This window comes from Sceloporus undulatus, unplaced genomic scaffold, assembly GCF_019175285.1.
Source record: "Sceloporus undulatus isolate JIND9_A2432 ecotype Alabama unplaced genomic scaffold, SceUnd_v1.1 scaffold_19, whole genome shotgun sequence".
Classification (NCBI taxonomy): domain Eukaryota; kingdom Metazoa; phylum Chordata; class Lepidosauria; order Squamata; family Phrynosomatidae; genus Sceloporus; species Sceloporus undulatus.
In genome coordinates, this window is record NW_024802941.1 from 449,970 (window position 1) to 470,857 (window position 20,888).

Below are 20,888 nucleotides of genomic sequence, written 5' to 3' on the forward strand. Positions count from 1 at the left end.
TCCTGGAAGCAGCAGTTTTGCAATAAAAAGGGGTATGCCCTTCCCTCCGCTCTCCCTAAATGAAAACTGGGAGTGAACCTCTGGCCACTACCTGTCTGGATATTTAATTATTTCCCCACATCATCAAGGCTTGATCTTGGGGCATTGAAAATTCTCCCTAGGCCTAATGAAGTTGCCTGCCCCTACAATATTGAGACATCTTGCTCAATGTCCCTTGAATCATGTCTTTCCATAGTATTGGGATTCTTGTCTCAAGTAGTGGTCAAACTATGGTTCGATGTGCAACACCATCCTCTTTTGTAGCACCATCGGTGTACCTGAAGGTGTGCAAAATGAAGCAAGGGGAAAGGTGGAAACTCTATTGGCCATTGGTATTAGGACATGGGACGTTATGCTGAAGACTTTGTGGAACAGGAGAGCTCTGAAGAAGTAATCAGAGGTGATCCCATGTAAAAGTTTTGTAAAGGAATTCTAGGTGTTCAGGCTACCAGTGCAGAATGGTAGGGCTTTGGGGGGCTGCTTGGGACTCAAAAGAAGAAAGATTACCAACCAGGATATATTGGGAAATAAGGATAGGATAGGAGATAAAGATACCTGTTCAAAACTTTGAAGTATAAAAATGACTTTTGTTACATTGTTCATGATCATGAAGAAGCAAAGCTAATTAATTGTTTGGTTTAAGACTCTGGAGACCAGGGTTCAAATCCCCGCTCAGCTATAGAAATCTACTCGGTGATCTTGTCAGTGGCAAACCCCTTCTGAACAAATTTTGCCATAAAAACTTCATGATAGGTTTGCCTTAAGGTTGTCATAAGTTGGAAACTACTTGAAGGTGCACAACAACAACACCATATCATTTAAAACATTTATATTCTGCTTTTCCACCAACAGGGGTCTCCAAGGCAAGAAAATATTTAATTCTTCAAATAATAAAGCAAATTAGCCCTCACTGTCATTGGAAACTCTTCCAAACAATACTGCCAGTGCCAGCACAACATATTACAAATGTGAGTGAGGACTAATCACATGTAACTGTCATATTTCCACCAAAAACAAAACAGCTTTTAAAAAGAGAAAAACTGGAAGTGCATAATAGGTTTCAGTTATCTTCTTTGCCAGAAGCAGAGTGAACATTTCTGGCTGAAGATAATAACAAGGCCGGTGGAGAGGGCAGCATGCACTTGAAATGGTTGGATTGCTTTGGCAGCCATTAGTATGGAAACAAAATGATACACTTTTAAAAACAAAATAATGAATGTGTTTTGTTGGGTGGAAAGGAAAATGAGCAATATGACTGAGAATAATTCACGGTAATTCAGTTCCTTTTAATGTATTTCAGACAAATCAAGACTCCAGGAGATTGTTGGCATTGTTATTTATGGGCTCTTTGGGCTGTATGATGGTGGAACTTAAAACACAATACTTTTTAATATAATCAGCTATGTCTTTGGACAACAATACTACCTGCAGCTAAAAGACATTTTTTGGCTACACAGTCCTACTGATTCAAGCCCAAGTCCTTTTACAGCCCCCCCCCCCCGCCTCTTTTTGCCCTGATTTCTTTTCCACAGATTCAACCATCCATGGATTGAAAATATTATATATATATATATATATATATATATATATATATATATATTACAAAAAGCAAACCTTGCTTTTGCCATTTGATATAAGGGACACCATTTTACTATGCTATTGTAATGGGGCTTGAGAATCAACACATTTTACTATCCACAGGGGGTCCTGGAACCAAACCCCAGTGGATACCAAGGGCCCACTGTAGTGGAATTATGAATCCCATCTGTTTCATCCTGTGTCAGATAAAGAACACTTGAGAATACTTTGTGCAAAAAGTGCAGATTGTACTGCAACTGCTTCATATAGTGGCAACATTGAGTGGTAGGTGTCAGGTCTGCATGTCCACAGAAGAGGATTTGCTTCTGTGATTCAGCATCTTTATCCGTAGTCATATCTAAGGATGAAGTCTGTCTGCACCTCCTTCTTATTCAGGAAAAAACTGAAACCTGGTCTGACAGGGACTGTAGAAATCTGCCATGTGAATTACTGTGTGACCCATTACAGATGGCCTTTGTTGGTCAGGGCTCTAAATGGAGCAAGGGTTTGCAAGACAACACTGGATAAGGCAAGGTTCAGGTAGCAACATGGCAAAGTTGAGCAAAGCAGAGTCTAGAGCAGGCTATAATATGCCAAGTAGCACCATGGATAGTTCCATGTGAGGCTTATGTTGAAATAAAGAAAAAAAACACAGATGTTGCTTCAGCAGCAACAACATCCAGGCAGAACAACTTAAAATTGCATCTGTGCTTGGGTGGCTAAGCCTTCTTCCTCCATTAAGCAGAGCATCTTCCACTAAATAGGCTTAGTCTGGTTTAAACTGCTGTTTATTCCATGGGCAGGAGAAGAGCTTTGTTTCAGTTGGCCATCTTGGCAACAGAATGGCAAAATAAACTTTTCAGGCTGGAGAATTTCAAGCCACAGGAGGAGGGAAATTTCTTTTACACTAGTATCATTGATGGATCCTGGGATTATGGAACCATCTTTATTTTAATTCTGGATTGGCTCAGGTGAACATATCTTGATTTAATAAACTGAGATATTACTGAGTTTTCTCCCCCCTCCCCAGTCCCTGTACCCTTTACAACTGATGCAAACCAGTTGGGGACTTTGGAAATGAAGCCACCTTTGAACCATGGCTTCATAACCTGGCTTATCCAAAGAATATTCCAAAAATAAGATGGAATGAAAAAGTGTGGTTGATGGAAGGTATGCTGCTTTGTTCACTTGTTACCAAAGGCATGAGCGATAGACCTGTTCATAACTCTTGTTTGTCAAGCCAAGGTAAGATTGGCCAAAGTGCTTTATATCTTTGTGGGCATTTTAACGATAAGCTACTGAAGAGTGAGGCAAACCTGAAATAGAATAAATGAGTTGGATCTAGGGTCCATTTTACATGGACAGAAGGGCTCTGTGAAGGAGGACAATAACTCCATTAGATTTAAGAGGGTGCTCCTGATGATCTACAGCAGCTCTTCCCATGGGGCAGGGTCCTCCAACCTCCGTGAATCTTTTTTTTGTGTGTCTTGGATGCACTGCTGTGGGGAGGAAGGGGTTCTGCTAAGTCAATTGTATACATCTCAATCTGGAGCAATTCAGTACCTTTGTGGGTGGAATAAAACACAATACAAGGTTTGTTATCACAGACTATTTGACACAATGTAAGGAGACCCCATAACCTTGTTTTAAGCAGAAGATCTGTTACCTAATGTGCTGTTCAAGAACCTTCTTGGAAACCTTTCCAAAATGATATGGCTACGTGCAACTAGAGAGTATACTATTGTTCTAAGGGTTGAGGATTTTCACCTTTATTTCCTCTCCTGTACTCTTAAGGTATTAAGAACATTTTAAAGGGTGAAGTGATGGTAATTATGAGAGCACTGTAGATGAACTAAATCATTTTGTAAAATGTGAATTTCTCATACTTTTGAGTGTGCTTTTAGTTATAAATATTCATTTCTTTGCTCCTTGCTTTTGAAAAAGATTAAGTAGCTGCAACAGGTAGCCTTGAAAATGTGCTTGGGATCATAATAAGTTTCTTCTGATGTGTCATTTATGGTCACGAGGAGAAAGTGGATACTCTTTGTCCCACTCAAGTAATACTGGGAAATAAATCATTCACTGAAGCTGAAAGGTGGGAGATTCAGGTCAGTTCAAAGGAAGTACTTAATTGGTGGCTGGAAAAGGTCTTACCAGCCACCATCACAGATGGATTTAAAAAAGGGATTAGGCAAATACACAATGCATAAGCTATCACATAGTTCTGAAAAGTCCCTTTTTGAACTAAACTTCCCAGAATTTCCTGGCCAGCTTGGCCACTGACTGTAGTTCCTGGGATATTCTGAGAGTTTCAATTCAAAAAGTAACATTGGCTGCATCTGCACTACAGAAATAATCCATTTTGACACCACTTTGTCCGCCATAGCTTACTGCTATGGAATTCTGGGAACTGGAGATTTGTGAAGCACTAGCACACTCTGACAGAGAAGGTTAAATATCTCACAGAACTCCAATTTCCAGAATTCCATAGTATTCAGCCATGACAGTTAAAGTGGTGTCAAACTGGATTGTCTCTGCAGTGCAGATGCAGCTATAGTCATCCCAGCAATGGTTTCTAACCACAATTAGAGATGAATGAATATTTGAAAACATTTGAAAAATTGTTGGAAAATATGGCTTTTTTAGTGTTAAGAAACCATAATGAGAAGAGTCTTTGCAGGCTGAGATGTGCAAAATTCACATGTGGCTGTTTTGCATAGAAAACAGCATTTTCGGTACAGGAAACAGCATTTCCTGTATTTTCCACACACAAAATGTTGTGTTCTGTACAGAAAATGCTGTTTTTTATGTAAAACAATCATGTGGATATTTTGTGCAGTCCCAAATTGCAAATAACACTCACAAAATAGTTGGTTTTAGAAGTCTTTCTTGCAGCAGGAAGACAATTGCAGAAATTACTCATTGCTACTTTCATGAAGAAATATAAGCTGCATCCATACTGCAGGGAAAAAATCCATTTCGGTACCATTTCAGCTGCCATGACTCAGTGCTATAGAATTCTGGGAAATTGTAGTTTGTTGTAGCACCAGAGGTCTCTGACAGAGAAGGCTAAATGTCTCACAAAACTATATTTCCAAGAATTCCATAGCACTGAGCCATGGCAGTTAAAGTGGTGCCAGACCAGATTATTTCTGCAGTGTGGATGCATCTTTAGTTAAGTCACAATGGATTTAAAAGTTACCCCCATAGTCACTAGGGAACACAGATGGGACGGTGCTTCTGTAGTTACTTCTTACTTGTGATTTGCTAAAGGGCACCTGGCTTCCCATTGTGAGGAACAGAGTTTCTGAACTGCTAGGGCTTTGGTCTGCCCCAGCATTGCTCTAATACTCTTATGTCCATTGGTATCAGAAGACTAGACTGGACATTTTTACATTAATAATAAGCAACAGAATCAAGATTGTTTTGTACAGTACATGTGTGAGATTGCCTGAGTTTTGAAATCCTAATGAGAAGACTTTCTCTTGTTCTAACCATCATCATGGACAGAAGAAAGGTCCTCCTTGGTGACGGCACCTAAACTACAGAACTGTCTTTCATGGGAGCTAGTCTGGACCCTTCACTGCTTTTCTTCCACAGGATTTTGGCTGTTGCAAAAGGATATTTAATAAGACCTGTGTTTTCTTTTTCCTCACCTTGTCATTTTTGAATGCTTTTAAACAATTTTTAACTGAACAGTTTCAATCATGGTATTTGCTTTAGTATTGATTGTAGCTGTTTGCTGTTGTAATCTATAGTGTAATGTACCTCAGCTCCATATTGGGAGAAGGATAGGATATAAAATAAATCAACAAATGAAATAAAAATAGAACTGAGTGGGTGGGATTTATTCTGGATTTGTAATTTGTAATCCAGAATGTGGGAAAATTAGAAATCATTGCTTACAGCAGGTCCGTCATGGCTGGAATTATGGTGTGTGCTGGTTACCCTTTGTATTTATAATTAGTTTTCAATAAAAAAGTAGTCAGAACAGCATGTGCCCAGATATAGAAAAACACTGTTAGCCAAAGGACACTGGGAAAAGATTGTGCAGAGAAGTATCTATTGTAAATCTATCCTGTCTCACTGCTGGGATGACAACTTTTATGTTTTCCAAAACAGAATGAGGTTGCATCCACACTGTAAAAATAATCCAGTTTGACTCCACTTTCACTGCTGTGGCTGAATGCTATGGAATTCTGGGGACTGTAGTTTTGTGAGGCATTTAGCCTTCTCTGTCAGAGAGCTCTGGTGCCACAACAAAATACAGTTCCCAGAATTCCATAGCACTGAACTACGGCAGTTAAAGTGGAGTCAAACTGGATTATTTCTGCAGCGTGGATACAGCCACAGTTAACTGATTCTGCCTTTTTAAACTGTTGCTAATAAAATCCCTTGGGTTATTGGTAAACAGATTTGTGCAGTTTCTCCAAAAGGAAATCAACACCTCTCCCAAACTGAAAGGAGACTGCAGGGGGTTTGATGCCAAATTTCTAATCTGACTCTCAGCAAGACTTCAGAATTTGTCTGCTTCACTGTTGATGTGTAACAATCTTTATTTCCCTTGTCCCCTCCCCCCCCATCGAAATGTAGCACATTACATTTTTTTCTCCACATGCAGAATACTCATTTCTTATCATATCCTTTCCAGATTTTTTATTGTTGAGTTTCTTTTACTAATTCAAAGTACAGCTTTGCCTAGACTCTAAATCCAGAGGACTGGGCAGAGGTGATAGTGAGTACATGGCTATGAATAACCAAATCATCAGTAGTTTTCCCTGCATTCTGTAATACCTTTGCTTAGTATTGGCTGTAATGTATCACATTTCTATTCCACCCTTCTTTCATTGTGTCCAGGGATGACATCCACCATACTGAAGTGGGAATCAAACTAGATGTTCTTGGGCAGTAACTGCCATCAGCCCCAGACTATGGGAAGGCTTGCTGAAAGTTGCAGTCTAACAAAATCTGGAGGGATGTGTGTTTATGGTCTCCATAGAATATATCTTTCCAATAATCCTAAGAGGGAGAATTAGGCTGAGAGACTGTGAGGTGGTCATGAGGCATTTGAAACCCAGATTATCCTAGCACTCAGTGTACTGCATCACAGTGGCTTTACTGAGATTATGTTTTTAGTGTGGGGCAGTAGGGAAGGGAATTCTGCACAAGTATCTGACAGAGGAAAGAAGAGCTGCAAGGAAGAAGGCTGCTGAAGCAGCTTCTCCAAGTGGGCCAGGAACTTTGTGTAAATTCCAAGATGAAAATTAATGGCCATATTTGGCATTCCATTCAAATGTTGTGTCGCTGCTCCATCAACCATTCCTGCAGGTACTTTTGGAATAAGCAATACAGCCATAAGGCAAATTGTTTTTATGGATTATTCCCTCCAGTGGTTCATGTTTGACAAAGGCAGGTAGTTGTGTACGCTTGCAGGCATGATCTGTTTATTATTGTAGTTATTTTCTTTGCAGAAAAGACTAGCCAGTTTTTATGGGCCTCATAAATGGGAGATTAAACATAACTCAGAAAGGAAAGTGCTGGTTCCAGAGTATGGAGTCCTGATGGGCTTTGAAGCTGCAAAAGTAAAATAAATGAGGGTGGGGACAGGACATTGTTTCCTCAAGGTGTCATTTGCTTTTTTGTCTAACTCGATTCAGTGGAACATGTGAACACTAGAAAAATTCTAAAAGTATGCATATATGTGTAGGCCTAAAATTGGCTCAATATATATAAACAGCTTTGATAATCTAACACCACATATTTTGGGGAATGTCTTTGTATCATGGTGAATGTAAAAGGATGAATTGTATTACTTCTGTGGAAAGAAGAAAAATAAAACGAAAAAGCTAATTGAGGATGCCCACACTGTCCTTGGTATTGGAAAGTTTGTCACTTATTTCTAAACTGTTATGCCCACTGTGGATAAATGAGACAGAAAGTGGGCTTGAACTAGACAAAAGAGGCATGTGAGTATCTCTTGATGCTGCCTTCCGATCCTGGCCATGCTATCTCAAGGCACCAGTTGACACAAGTGGGCTCCATTGCAGAGGCTTTCCTCCTGAAAACTATCCACACACCCACAAGTGGAAGATTATTCTACTGTCTCTGTGCTGCCCATTAGGTGACACCATAATGGAAATATTAACGGGGACTTCCATTGATCTTATGCAGAGTATATGAGGGAGGCAGAGAAGGGATGATGCATGATGGTAGATGGAACAAATACAGTGGGCCCTTGGTATCTGCTGGGGTTTGGTTACAGGACCCCCCCCCCCCCAACATGGATACCAAACTCCATGGTTGCTTAAGTCCCATTAAATACAGTGGCAGTCAAATAGTGTCCCTTATGTAAGATGAAAAATTCCAGGTTTGCTCTTTGGAGTTTATATATTTTGGAATATTTTCAGTCTGTGAAGGCTTGAATCTGTGAATAAAAAGTCTGTGGATATGGAGGGTTCACTGTAGTTTGCTTCCCACTGCCTTCACTGTAGTTTGCTGCACACCCCTAAGAAGAGTCCTGGACCGGACCAGTCCTGCCTTCTCCTCTCACAGTGGCCAACCAGATTCTTATGGGAAACACTAAGTCAGAATGTTACAACACAACATCCTCCTGCTAATGTTCCCTAGCAACTGATCTTAAGAATAGAGATGGAAAAAATATTCATAATAATTCATTATCAAGTTGGAAAACAGGCTTGTAGGCAGTTGGGAAACACTGTCAGCAGGTATAATAGACAGGGAAGGGTTTTGTGCAGTTTTCTCCTGGTTCTGAACTGAATTTCTAGAACTATTGTAGAGTCTCTTCTTGTGTGTGTGAAAAGCACCTTTGCATTGCTTAGACCACATTTCTCAACAATTCTGTTAATCTTCTTCAGCAAAAAATTCCCATTCTGGGTTCTCTCCACTTCAGTCCCTAAATATGCTTTTAAATTGCCCAAACCCTTCAACTTGAACTTCCTTGCTAACTCCTCCTGCACTTGCTTTACTTTCTCCAAGCTTCTAGCAGCTACTCACAGAACATCCACATAAATCACTAAGATGATGCTGCCTTTTGTGTATACACACACATCTGCCATGCTGTGTTGATATCCAAGCTTAATTAGTGCAGCAGAAGGATGCTGGCCCATAACCCTTGTTGGCGCATGTAGGACCCGAAGTCCATGCATGCAGAAGTGAGGTTACTAAGAAACAAATGCCACAGGACACTTTGGAAGTGGTGAAGGGTGAAGAAATCTTCCTTCCACCAAAGAGTCTCACACAACAGCTAAGTTCTCTTGCAGAGGTTTTAATGTTAGTTGCAATATTTACAATATCTTACACTGTCTGACAAAATGGTCCACCACCATTCAGCAACAACAACCCATCAATGTACAGTGGCAGAACCTCCATTATATGGGTGGTGGACTAAACCCTGAGAGTTTAGTCCACCACCCAACTGGTATGTCACACAGTTTCATGTGACTTGTATACCATGACTGTGCATTACTGAAGCATTATGACTCTGCTTCCTGCTGATGTGTCATCATCTTCCTCAATTTTGCACATTCGTCATGGCACCTTTTGACCTCTTGTTACCTTTTACCTTTATACTCTGTTGCTGCATCTGAGACATTTTCTGCTCTGGATATGACTATCCTGACAGTCAGTGCATTACCAATACCAATAGCTGGGTGTTTTTGTTTTTGAACTCTGCCATGTTATTATTTTGGTTGCATCTGGGTGATTTGTCTTCAGATTGTGCCTGGAGTTGGCTTTCTCCTCTCCAGCAGTTTGTTAGTAATGCAGACAGTTCATTGACATCTACATATTTTGGCAGATGTAAGTAAGCTTTCAAAAGCTTCACTGTTCACATTGTTCACTTTAAGATAATTCAGTAAAACTAATTTAGGAATTGTTCTGTCAGACAGCCACTCGTTCTTTGAACAGACGTAGAATATTCATCCCAAAAGACTTTATTATTGGATGAACCCACAAAATATTCAGTAAATCATCACCATCGAGATTATCAAGCATTGTATGTTGAATTTTAAATCCAATTTAGGTGTTGTCCACATGGGTTAGACTACTCCAGTAGTAGCCTGGAGTATATACTGGCCCCAGAGGTGCCCCAATGTCCCCTCATTACCATGGGCTCTCATTTGCTATTCAAATCAACAATTTGTATGTGCATCCCACTGTGCTACTGTCCGGGAATGCTGCCAGCAAACACTGACAAGTGCTGATAACAGTACCTTCAGCCCAGTGAAAGTAAAGCAGACTTTGCAAGGAAGCAAACTGAGAGCAGTCCGAGAATACAAGCCGAGGTCAGGATTCCAGAAGTCCGAACGTTCCGAGAGTCAAGCCGAAGTCAGGATACTGGGAAACAGCATGGTCAAACAGTCCGAGGTCAAAACTGCCAGGAGATAATGAAGGTCTGGTCCGAGGTCAAGGTAACAAGGAATCAAGATGCGAGGAGCTAGTGCTAGCAGCAATCACGCCAAGGAATCATGCAATAAACTCTAGCAACCAGCAACAGTCTCTCTCCCACTTAAGTAAGGGAAACTCTCCCTCGTGCCACCTGAGGCTGGTTGGCTAATTGCCTCTTGGCAATCCTCTTTGATCTGCGCCTGCAAGCACTCTCGGCCCTTCTCTCTTGGTAAGAAGGCACCTGCAGGCAAGCTTCGTCTCCAGAGTCACCAGTAGGCTGTGGTACCATAGGAGGCCTCTCTTCAGCACTAGGACCTGGTTGAACCTCCTCCTCTGGGGCTGGTAGAGCACAGCTGGGACCTGGCAGAGCAGGATCAGCACCTGGCGTTGCCTCAATCAGCCCTTGCTCTGGAGGAGGCTCATCCTCCTCCTCATCCTCCGAGAGCTGATCTTGGCTGGCCATGACAGCTACCACCATGAGTTGCTCCATCGGAGATCAGAATGAGCTATCCAGTGTAGATCATATGGCTGGGCACCTTGTTCTGATCTCAGAGCAAGTAAGTCGTGCCACAGAGGCAGCGCTGGGTGGCACAGAGGTATATGCTGTAAACAGCCATCCACCATTGCAATGGAAAACTCCAGATTTTCCTAGAAGATCTAGAGCAAAAGGTGATTTTTTAAAAAAAGCATTTTAAGGGTTTTATAGTGCAGGTCTGGTGCTGAACTGGCCATACATCATTCTGACAGTTCACGTCAAAACTGAACACTGTGTCACCAGGACTACTCACTGTGAAAATGAGAGAAGGATGTGGACATGGCTTTAATTTATAAGGAGTTGAGTATTAAACAATGTTTCTTTCAGGTCAGCTGGTACTAATTTAGCTAGTATATTCAGCTGCATCTGTGGCAAATCCTTGTATTGTATTGTAGCTCAGCAGTGTCAGCTTTTATTTTCGTAGCTTACCGTGAAACCTGAGTAAGCACACATTCTGAACTTTGTGTCTGAATAAACATCCAAAACATAAGCTCTTTCCCACAATAATAAATCTGGTTGGATATATAAGTTCAAAGTCATTAAGCTGATGGGAGCCAATTATAAATAACTTTCTAATTATTTATTGTCTAAACTACTGGTAATTTAAATTGAGGCTATTACACAATTTAATAGACCAGTCTTTCTCCATTGAGGAGTTAGTTTTTATTAGATTTGGAGTCTCCTCAATTTGTAAGGCTTCTTTGCCTTTTACAGGATCCTAAATCAAGAGTACAAAGACATTTCTCAAGCCTGCTTTTCTGCAATGAACTCTGCATATACTCTGAAATGCAAGATTTTGCTCAAGATTCAGCTAATTTAGATTGTTTTTATAAATCTTAAGTGGAATTCTGTGTATGAAATGGTTGTCTCCTGTTGTTCTTCCTTCTACACCCCAGATACTCTATTTTGATGACTGAACATTGGGTTCATCCAAAAGGTCTTCACATACTGTACAATTGCTATGTTCCTTGTAGATATATTGCAAAATTCATATACATTGCAAAATTTTGTTAAATTCTCTTTGTTAGGCTGTGATCAGTCTAGTTGGATGTTACCTTAAATGTTTTTAAGGAACTGTGCTTTTAAAAAGAAAGGGTTCACCAAGAGGCAAGCCATCTCACTGTCCTACATTTCCTTTCCTTCCCAAGTACTATGCATCTCTAACAATAAAGTGTAAACTTCCAGAGATGTAGCTATGCTACCTCTTGTTCCTCCACATTTGCAGCTTTGACTTTTGTGGATTTGATTATTCAAGGATTTTATGAATATGTTCTCCAGCAGAACTTTATGGTCACCTTTAACCAAAGGTTGCAGTGAAGGACCTAGAGATTCCTAGAGAGAACAGCGCTATGATCAGTGTCTGGCAGAGGCTGACTACAGAGTTGCACTGCAGGACCTAGAGATTCCTAGAGGGGCATTCTCTCAGTTCAAAACATAGTGTTTTTGTTATTTGCAGTTTTTCCACATTCATGGGGGTCCTGTACCCCTAACCCCATCGAATGTGGAGGGACAAGTGTATGCAAAAGGATGTAGCACCTTTGAGACTAAGTGAGCAAAAGACATTGTAGCATATGCTTTTGTAGATTTGAGTTGAATCTGCATTGTAAAAATAATGTAGTTTGACACCACTTTAAGTGCTGTAGCTCTATCCTATGGAACCCTGGGATCTGTAGTTTTACAAGGACTTTAGCCTTCTCTGCCAAAGAGTGCTGGTGCCTCCCAAAATTACAAATCCCAGGATTCTTTAGGATTGAGTCATGGTAGGATGGTATCAAACTAAATTATTTCTATTGTGTAGGTGCACCTGTAGTTTAATTCCTCAGATGCACATCTGAGGAAGTAGAGCATGCCTATGAAAGCTTACAATTTCTTTTGGTCAGTTAGTCTCAAAGGTACCACAAGTTCCCTTTGCATAATAAAGTCTAAAATTGGCTTATAAAATTCTCAGTTTCATTACTACCAATTTATTATTCAGATATTTTCCTCCTTCATTCCATTGGTTTTCTTACTTTTTAGTATATTGTGTTTGGAAATAGTGGAACCTGAGATGTTTTATACTTTCCTACCACCTCCATAACCTTCTTCATGTATTAGACTGTTTTGTTCTGTCTTAAAATCTAGTAGTATGCAATAGCCCAGGACACAGACTTGTGCTGATTTTATAATGTACATCTGAGAGTAATAATCTGATGTTTCTCTTGGCACCAGATTCAACTTTTTAGATTTCTTTAATGGATTGTCTCTTCTGTTAATAAAACTGAATTTTAACCCAGACTAAAAGCTCAGGGGTAAAGAAAGGTCTTAAAGTTAAAAAGAAACACTAAAAGTTAAAAAGAAAAGAGAGGTTTCAATCAAATTGATAGGCAGATGAAACAAAAGAAAAGTGATGATCTGATAAAGAGGCTCCAGAAATCAATTTGACCACCACCTTTTCTACCAGCGAAATGCTTTTTAAAGGTCCCTGGAGAGCACATTTACTATGATCCAGTCTGAACACAAATCATCCATTAAGTGTAAATTGCTAGCGACTTTCCTTTCTTCCTGAAACATGCTTTTGACATGGATGAGTCTTCCTGACCTGGGAGAGCAACCAATCCTATAAGCGAACATCCAGACTACTTTTGCTTGCTGGGTCTGCGCTCAGTTTATAACAAATTCAATTAGCAGTCTTGAGGGATTTCCCCTTTTCTATCTTGACCAGTTTATGTAACTGATGATGGTGATGATGATGACTGTGAAAAAGGTTTAGATTAATGACCTGCAGCAGGGGTGGGCACCTGACATCAACTGGAAGGCTTCATTGCATTTTGTGGCCTTGGGGAGCCTCAACCCCTTCATGCCTCATCATCTGATTCTAAAAAGCCCCCCCCCCCCTTTATGGCTACAGATGCCTTTGGAGGGTGTGAGGGGAGCTAACCTCCCAACATTTTAGGCTCAGGTGAGCCTTTCTGAAACTAGGAAGTGGGGTGGGTCAACCTCCAAGGAATTTTAGTGCTTTTGGCCATCATGGGTCATTTTGCTCTTGGGGGAGGCCTTTTTAATCAGTCAGTCAGTCAATCAAGAATTTAAGCAACTTCTGCCTGATTTCCTGATTCATGAAAGGCCTCTCCAGGGCCTAAAATAGGAAGGGGGTAGATGGGAATATTGACGAAGAGTGTTCTGAGGACCTCAGAATTGCTTTGGGATGTTCTTGTATGGCCCATGGGAACGGACTGTCTTTTCCGCACCTCAGAAACACAGTGGCGCTCTATCCATTCTGTGACTGATTGCCAAGAGAAAAATACTTCCCCTTGTAAAAAGGCTTAGGCTTCCATTTCAGTTTGGAATAGGTATTTTAAGTGGCAATTTTTGCCCTTTCTCTCCTGACCTCCTTTTGTACCATTAGTGTAATTACTCCATTCAGATAACCCAATTATTTCTCTCTTTATCTTGCTTCCCAGAAATGTAGTATTCATTGGCAAAGAAATGTGCCAGACACTCATTATGTTTGAAAGCACTAGGGGTTAATAAACCATGTAAACGCAATGTAGTTGCAGAAAGTGAGTGTGACAGCATATGAAGAAGTGGGTAATTTGTTCAGCCCCAAGGGGAAATGTGTCGTTAATGTGAATATCTTATTTGATCTTAATAAGCCACATAAAATTTAAATGATAAATTAGTGGAGGGAGCAGGCCACCCATGTAGGACATCATATTGCATGCTACACTTGAAGCAATAGCATCACAATTTGGAATTATGAGTGAACTATTTATAATAGTGGGATGTTCTTGGACATGATAATATTTGTGAAGGAATTTCATGCTTTTCTATTCCTTCCATTTTTAGTTCTGATTACTGAGCTATTCAGGCATATATCAGTGGTTGAACTGGTAAGCATATTTCTAATTAAACTGCTCTTACCCTCAATAACTAGCAGACTAGATTGCATTCTAGGAACAGAAGAAAAGCTGTGCTATATCAGCCCAGAGGCCTATGTAATCTAGCAATGTTTTCCAGTGTGCTCAACCAGAAAGACATGAATGCAACAGCCTTGTGCTATTGTTGTTTCGTAGCTTTTTTTCTTTTTTCCTGCAGGTAGTATATGTGTATCATGACTAGTAGTTGCTTGAAAGCCTTATCCCCAGTATACTTGTTGGATCCCTTTGAAAGCTGCTTCAACACACCAACACCATTCTCTTTCTCTTTTACAATGCATTCTTGACCAGAAGACATCTCCAGACATGGCCAGGCATCTGTATTTATTAGGCATCTGAGGTATGACTGAGTTCTCTTTATTTTCTGTGCCCATTACTTAACTGTTTACAGCAAGCGTGAGACTTGTGTGGCCCTCCAAACATTTATCTACAACTACCATCATTCATCATGGTTGGCTATGCTGGTGAGGACTACGGGGACCTAAAATCCAACAATATCTGGAGTGTCATGATTCCCATAGCTGCTTTACAAGTTATGTTCTGGAATTTCCTGCAGGAATGATGATCTCACTTCTGAATTTGTTACTTCTCTATGGGTGTTTTCTTTGTTGTTGTTCACTGCCCTTGAGTCATGGTGACCTTGTGGATGAGACATCTCCTAGACTCCCTAACTTCCACTTCTCTGCTTAGGTCCTGCAAATTCAGGTCCTTGAAAGCTCTGATTGAGTCTGTCCATCTAGCGTGTAGTCTTCTTCTCTATTTACTATCCCTCTATCTTTCCTAGCATTAGCCCCCTGCTTGTACACTTATTTCTGAGAGGGGAGCATGTCTTGTCTTTTTAAAATGTTGGCTCCAAATATTCCAGACCTTTCCAGATATTTCTAGTTTGAACCATCCTCCACTGGGCAAATGCCTCTCTCATGATCCTACTTCATGCTATTTCTTGATTGGTTGGGTTAACCTTTCAGCCTGACAATGAAATGGTAGTACAGTTTGGTCAAGCCATCACTTTGCAGGTTTGTTGTACACATAAAGAACAGAGTATGATTAAGGATTAAGGGTGCCATCATCACAAGACTGTACTAGTAAAACCATTTGTTAAGAAATGTAAACACAATGAAGGAGTCACTGAAGGTTATCGCATGGGCGCAAAACTGTCCCCCGATGTGTTCTAACGAGCACGAGCACGGGCCCGCATGGAGCGTGATGGGAACCCGATGGGAACCAGAACGCTAGTTTACCGCACGGTGCAATGCCGCCGCTGCCGCTGGCGTTCCCATCGGGTTCCCGATGTGTTCCAGGAGGCGCCATTTCTGGGAACAGTTTCAAAAGCTCGTTAGAACACATCGGGGGACGGTTTTGCCCCCATGCGATAACCTTCCCTGGCTTGTTGCTGCTGCAGTGCTGGTTCTACATGACAGACTAAATTATGCTTCTTCTGCCATCGGCGCTCTTCCTTGAAGAAGAAATAGAGAACTGCATGTAACTCTCAGATGACAGTGTCATGGTAATGGTGGCAGAAGTAGTGGATCGCTGCTAGTGAACATTGAGGGCCAAGGCAAGGCCACCCATTAGTCCTCTGTGGAACAAGAGAAAAGGTCAGCACAGAGATGGATTGCTACAACTTCTGCTCATGGGAGGCTCTGAGAGAGGCAGTCATGGTAATGGTGATAGAGGAATAGAGAGAGAAAGAGAGATGGAAGAGAGAGAGAAACAATGGGGGAGGGAAATCATCTTTTTCATAGTTAATTATACTGCAGTACTAAGATCCTTAAATGTTGCATAAAGCTTTATATATGGCTTTTATAGCAGAAATCCTTGCTAATGAGTGTTTATCAAAATGACTGTGCTTCCTGGGACGTGGCTCTATTAGCTGTCTTGGAGCTCATTATTGTGTATGAGTAATCATTGTATTTCTCCACCTCCCCCAAAGCTTGTTATGTTGCTTGGTGTGATGCTGTCCTTCCTATGCCTGATTGCTCAGTCATTTAGCATGACCTGACTGAGTGGCTTTGCAGACATAAAGCCTGCCAAATCACTTTCATTGACTTGGTTCTTGAGGTGGTGTGGTGTCTAGATTTTAACATGATTGTTGTTGTTGTTGTTATTATTATTATTATTATTTATTTCTAAAGTGCTGTAATTATACACAGTGCTGTACAAAGTCGGTAAACTTAAAGAGTATATAAAAGCCTGCCCAAGGCGTACACTCTAAGATAATAACAATTAAAAAGAGGAATAGATAAAATTACCATATACTGTAGAAAAGAAAAAACAAATTAAAAACATCAAATATAAAAACAAATCACATCACATCAAATATTATCAGACAGCCAGATGACAATCACAAATTCCCTGAGATTGGGTTTCTTTGTGGGCAGGGGCAAGGCTTTTTGATGCAAATGTAGGTGCCATTAAATTTATCAGAATAGTTGGGTGGAGATGTCTAAAGTGCAATCCATCAGATAGTTATCTTCCTCAAGTCTCCATGAAATGGGTAGGAGTAGTCCACTAACTTAGGGATTCTTTGCACAGGCCAAATAAAATGTCCTCCCCCATCTTTTTGAAGGAGAGTCCAAACAATGCATGGTCCAATCACCATTTCTGGTGCAAATTGTCTAGACGATGTTGGGTCACTTCAGTACCGAACTTGATGTATACCTTCCTTTAAAACCTCATATTTTGCTCCAAATCTTCCTGGAAGATCTGGAGCTCTCTTTTATGATGCCCGATGGCTGTTTATGTCCTGCTGTGGCACCTGCCACCACTGCAAGTGACTTGCTGTGAGGTCAGAACAAGGCACCTAGCCATGTGATTGATGGTGGTTGATCGATGGTTGCATTCTGGCCTTAGAGTGAGTGATTTGTTGTGGTGGCACTGGCGCTGGGCACCACAGAAGGACATATGTGTGAACAGCCCACCTGGCATTGCAGAGGGCCTCAGGGGACGTTGATACAACTCTGAGACCAGAATACTCTGTGCTGCGCCCATGTGCTAAAGCTGTAAAGACTTGGTCCAGTTCTAGGAAACATATTCAGGAATACCCATGTATTTTATTGCCCTTTGTCTCTTGTCCTTACATGGCCAAGAAGAATAGCCTCTGCTTGCATTTAAATCCCTCACTGCGCCCTCCCCAAAGGCATCCAACTCCATCTTGGCCTCAGAGGGGGAGAGAAAGGACCGCCGAAGGCTTCCGACTCATATTGGCCTCAGAGGTGGAGATAAAGGAACCTGCGCCCTCCCCGAAGGCTTCCGACTACCATCTTGGCTCAGAGGGGGAAAAGGAACTTCGCCCTCCCTGAATGCTTCCGACTCCATCTTGGCCCTCAGGGAGTGAGAGAAGAGCTGCCGCCCTCCCCTAAGGCATCCAACTTCCATCGTGGCCTCAGAGGGGGAAGAGAAAAGGAACTGACTGCGGCCCTTCCCCGAAGGCATTCCGACTCCATCGTGCCTCAGAGGGGGGAGAGAAGGAACTGCCCTCCCGAAGGCATCCAACCCATCTTGGTTCCTCAGAGGGGGAGAGAAAGGAACTGCGCCCTCCCCGAAGGCTTCCAACTCCATCTTGGCCTCAGAGGGGGAGAGAAAGGAACTGCGCCCTCCCTGAAGGCTTCCAACTCCATCTTGGCCTCAGAGGGGGAGAGAGGGTAGGCCAATGCCATCAGGCCTATCCTTAAGATACAGATCCCTCCATCTGCCATGGTCCAGGACTCAGAGGGAGAGAAGAATGCTGGACCTGATCCCCTTCCCCTCAACCATTCCCTCTCCTTCTGTGTCGTGTCTTCTTAGATTGTAAGCATGAAGGCAGGGAAAAGTCTAATTAAATGATTTTATGTACAGTGCTGTGTAAATTTACAGCGCTATATAAATAAAGCTTAATAATAATAATAATAATAATAATGCCATATTATCTGACAACAGAGTTACATCAGAGACCACATGTAGGGCTGTGTCTCTATCATTGTCATCTTTCCCTTCCCCTCCTGTATGCTTTTCAAACATCTTTGTCTGATGAAGAAGCCAATGGAGTTTTGAAAGCTTGCATAATGTATCTTATGCTTTGAAGCTGGCTCAATAAAGGTATTGCTGCTTTGTAGATTTTATTTCTGTGAAGTCAAAACAGGAGACTGCCCAAAGCATTGGCAAATGCATGTTACTTAGTGAAGGGACTAAAGAATCAAGCCATCTAGATTCAGGGCTGTAGCTATGGGGGTGGGCACAATGAGGGCATATCCCCCACTGATAAAATGTTTTGCACTCTTGGATGAAATTTTCCTTCAGTGCTCAGATTTCTAGCATTTCAGAGTGAGAAACTGAACATTATTCTAGTCAAAACTTTTATATTTGCTGTGTTTGCATTACCTTGGTAACTTTGCCTGTCCTTTTACTTTAGATGGCTAAACTATGGCTGGAATCCTAGAATTACACATTCTTATCTATTTGGTATCTACAGTCTCTACATATTCTCTAGTTTAGGGGATGCATGAGACCATGAAAATCTCCTAGTCCCTATGTATTGGGCAGCAGCCACTGCCATTGACAGGGATCTGTTCTCGAGTCACTTAGGAAACATCTGACTAACATTCCCATCCCCACTTGAACAAGCAGTCTCCAATGTGAGGGGGAATTGTGACAGGGAAGCTTCCTTTGCCTATTGCGATGCAGATGGTTCATGAGAAGGAGTGGAAACATCAGTTAACTTGTTCTTGAGTGACAGAGCAACAAAACCCCATCAGTCACAATGGCTGCTGCCCAATATGTGGGGATTGGGGGAGAGAGTCAGACTGGGGGCCATTGTGTAGCTGTGTAACTATGCTGGTTATATGTTTGTAACTCCCCAGAAAGATCATGGCTTATACAGTGCTCCCTCGGGTTACGAAATTAATTCGTTCCGCCGCCGCTTTCGTAACCCGAAAAGCATTCGCAAGCCGAAATGCCATAGGCGCTAATGGGGAAAAGCCGCGATTTCGTGCGAAAAAGCGCCGAAAAGCACCAAAATTTTTTTCGTAACCCGAAATAACCTTCGTAACCCGGAACAATTATTTTCAATGGATTTTTTTCATAACCCGGAAATTTTGTAACGTGGGTATTTCGTATCCCGGGGTACCACTGTATTTCTAAATGCTCAGTTGAAATTTTAAGTTACTGCAAGGCTAGATTAAACATGGGAATTGAATGAAAATTTATTGGAGGATTCTTATTTGGGGATAGTGTCCTCATTTTGCTCCCCCTGCACACCCTATAGATTTTCTGTTACTGCCTAAGGAATGTTGCTGCCTGAAGTAGAGATGAAAATGGCATTCTTCACACCTGGAGTTCTCAGGTGAAATAAAGGACAGGGCTCCTGTCTCATTAATAGTTGTCAGCAAGTGTTGCCTGTCATACAATCTGGTGACACAAAACCCTGTGGCCCCCTCACTCTGCTCAATAGTAGGATTTAAGCCTTGGTGTTAGGCTCCAAAATGTTTCTTGTGTGTAGGATGGGAGGATTTTATTATTGGCATATATTTGGAAGCCTTTAACCTGGGCACATGGTCCCATAGGCACTTTCTTTTTTAAAATCGGCTTCTGTACTTCTCATTCAGTGTAGAACTAAAACTCTTTGGTGTTATATGGGGTAAAGGGCCCATATTTTAGCAACAAACGTTGAATTGGTTTCACGAGAATAAAATGGCCAAATTTGTAAAAGTTTTTGACACTGTTAAGTGGAATTTTAATTAGGATGAACACATTTGCAGGGCATTCAGGCCGTAAGTGTAGTAAATAAATTCTCATATTTTTTCCTTAACCACAAGAAAATGGTCTTCTACTTTGTTAAAATCACTGCAGGACTCAGTCTGGAATTGTTGTCATTTGTTTATTAGATTGGAATCCCAGCTTTCTCCCAAAGATGAGGATCACAGTTATATGAAATAATAGAAAAATACAGTTGAAACACAAAATAAAATCAACTATTACAACAAAATTAAAAGATCTAGCTATGTTAGTCTGTAGAATCTTGTAGCACCTTTGAGACTAACTGAAAGAAAGAAATTGGCAGCATAAGCTTTCGTAGACTTCAGTCCACTGTGTCAGATGCATTTACTAAATGCATATATTAAAACAGAATTAAGGGATAAACCTGATTTAAAACAGTAAAAAAACAGAACTATAGAAAACATGCATAGGAAAGAACAGGGCTCAATTGGCAACAGGCCACATCTTCAGGAGCTGTTCAGTTGCCTAAGGTCTGTCTGAATAAAAATTCCTTTGGTTGTTATTGGAAGGATAACAGGGAAAGAACTAGCCTAACCAGCATGGTATTGTATCGTACTATGATTCTGGAGATCAGGATTCAATTCCCTGGTCAGCCATGAAACCCACTTGGTGACCTTGGACAAGTCACAAACTCTCAGCCTCAGAAGAAGGCAATGGCAAAT

General features: G+C 41.2%; 1 protein-coding gene across 2 annotated transcripts in view; it reads left to right on the forward strand.

The window, feature by feature from the left end:
- Positions 1 to 20,888, forward strand: part of LOC121917463 (melanocortin-2 receptor accessory protein 2-like) — a 41,273-nt gene that overhangs the window by 8,886 nt on the left and 11,499 nt on the right. Inside the window, exon 1 of one of the 2 annotated variants that reach the window (XM_042443457.1) lies at positions 14,740 to 14,812. The exons of the other annotated variant lie outside the window; for it this stretch is intronic. The gene's annotated coding sequence lies outside the window, so the exon portion shown is untranslated. Of the gene's footprint in view, positions 1 to 14,739; positions 14,813 to 20,888 lie in introns of those variants that run through there. 2 annotated transcript variants of the gene reach the window in all.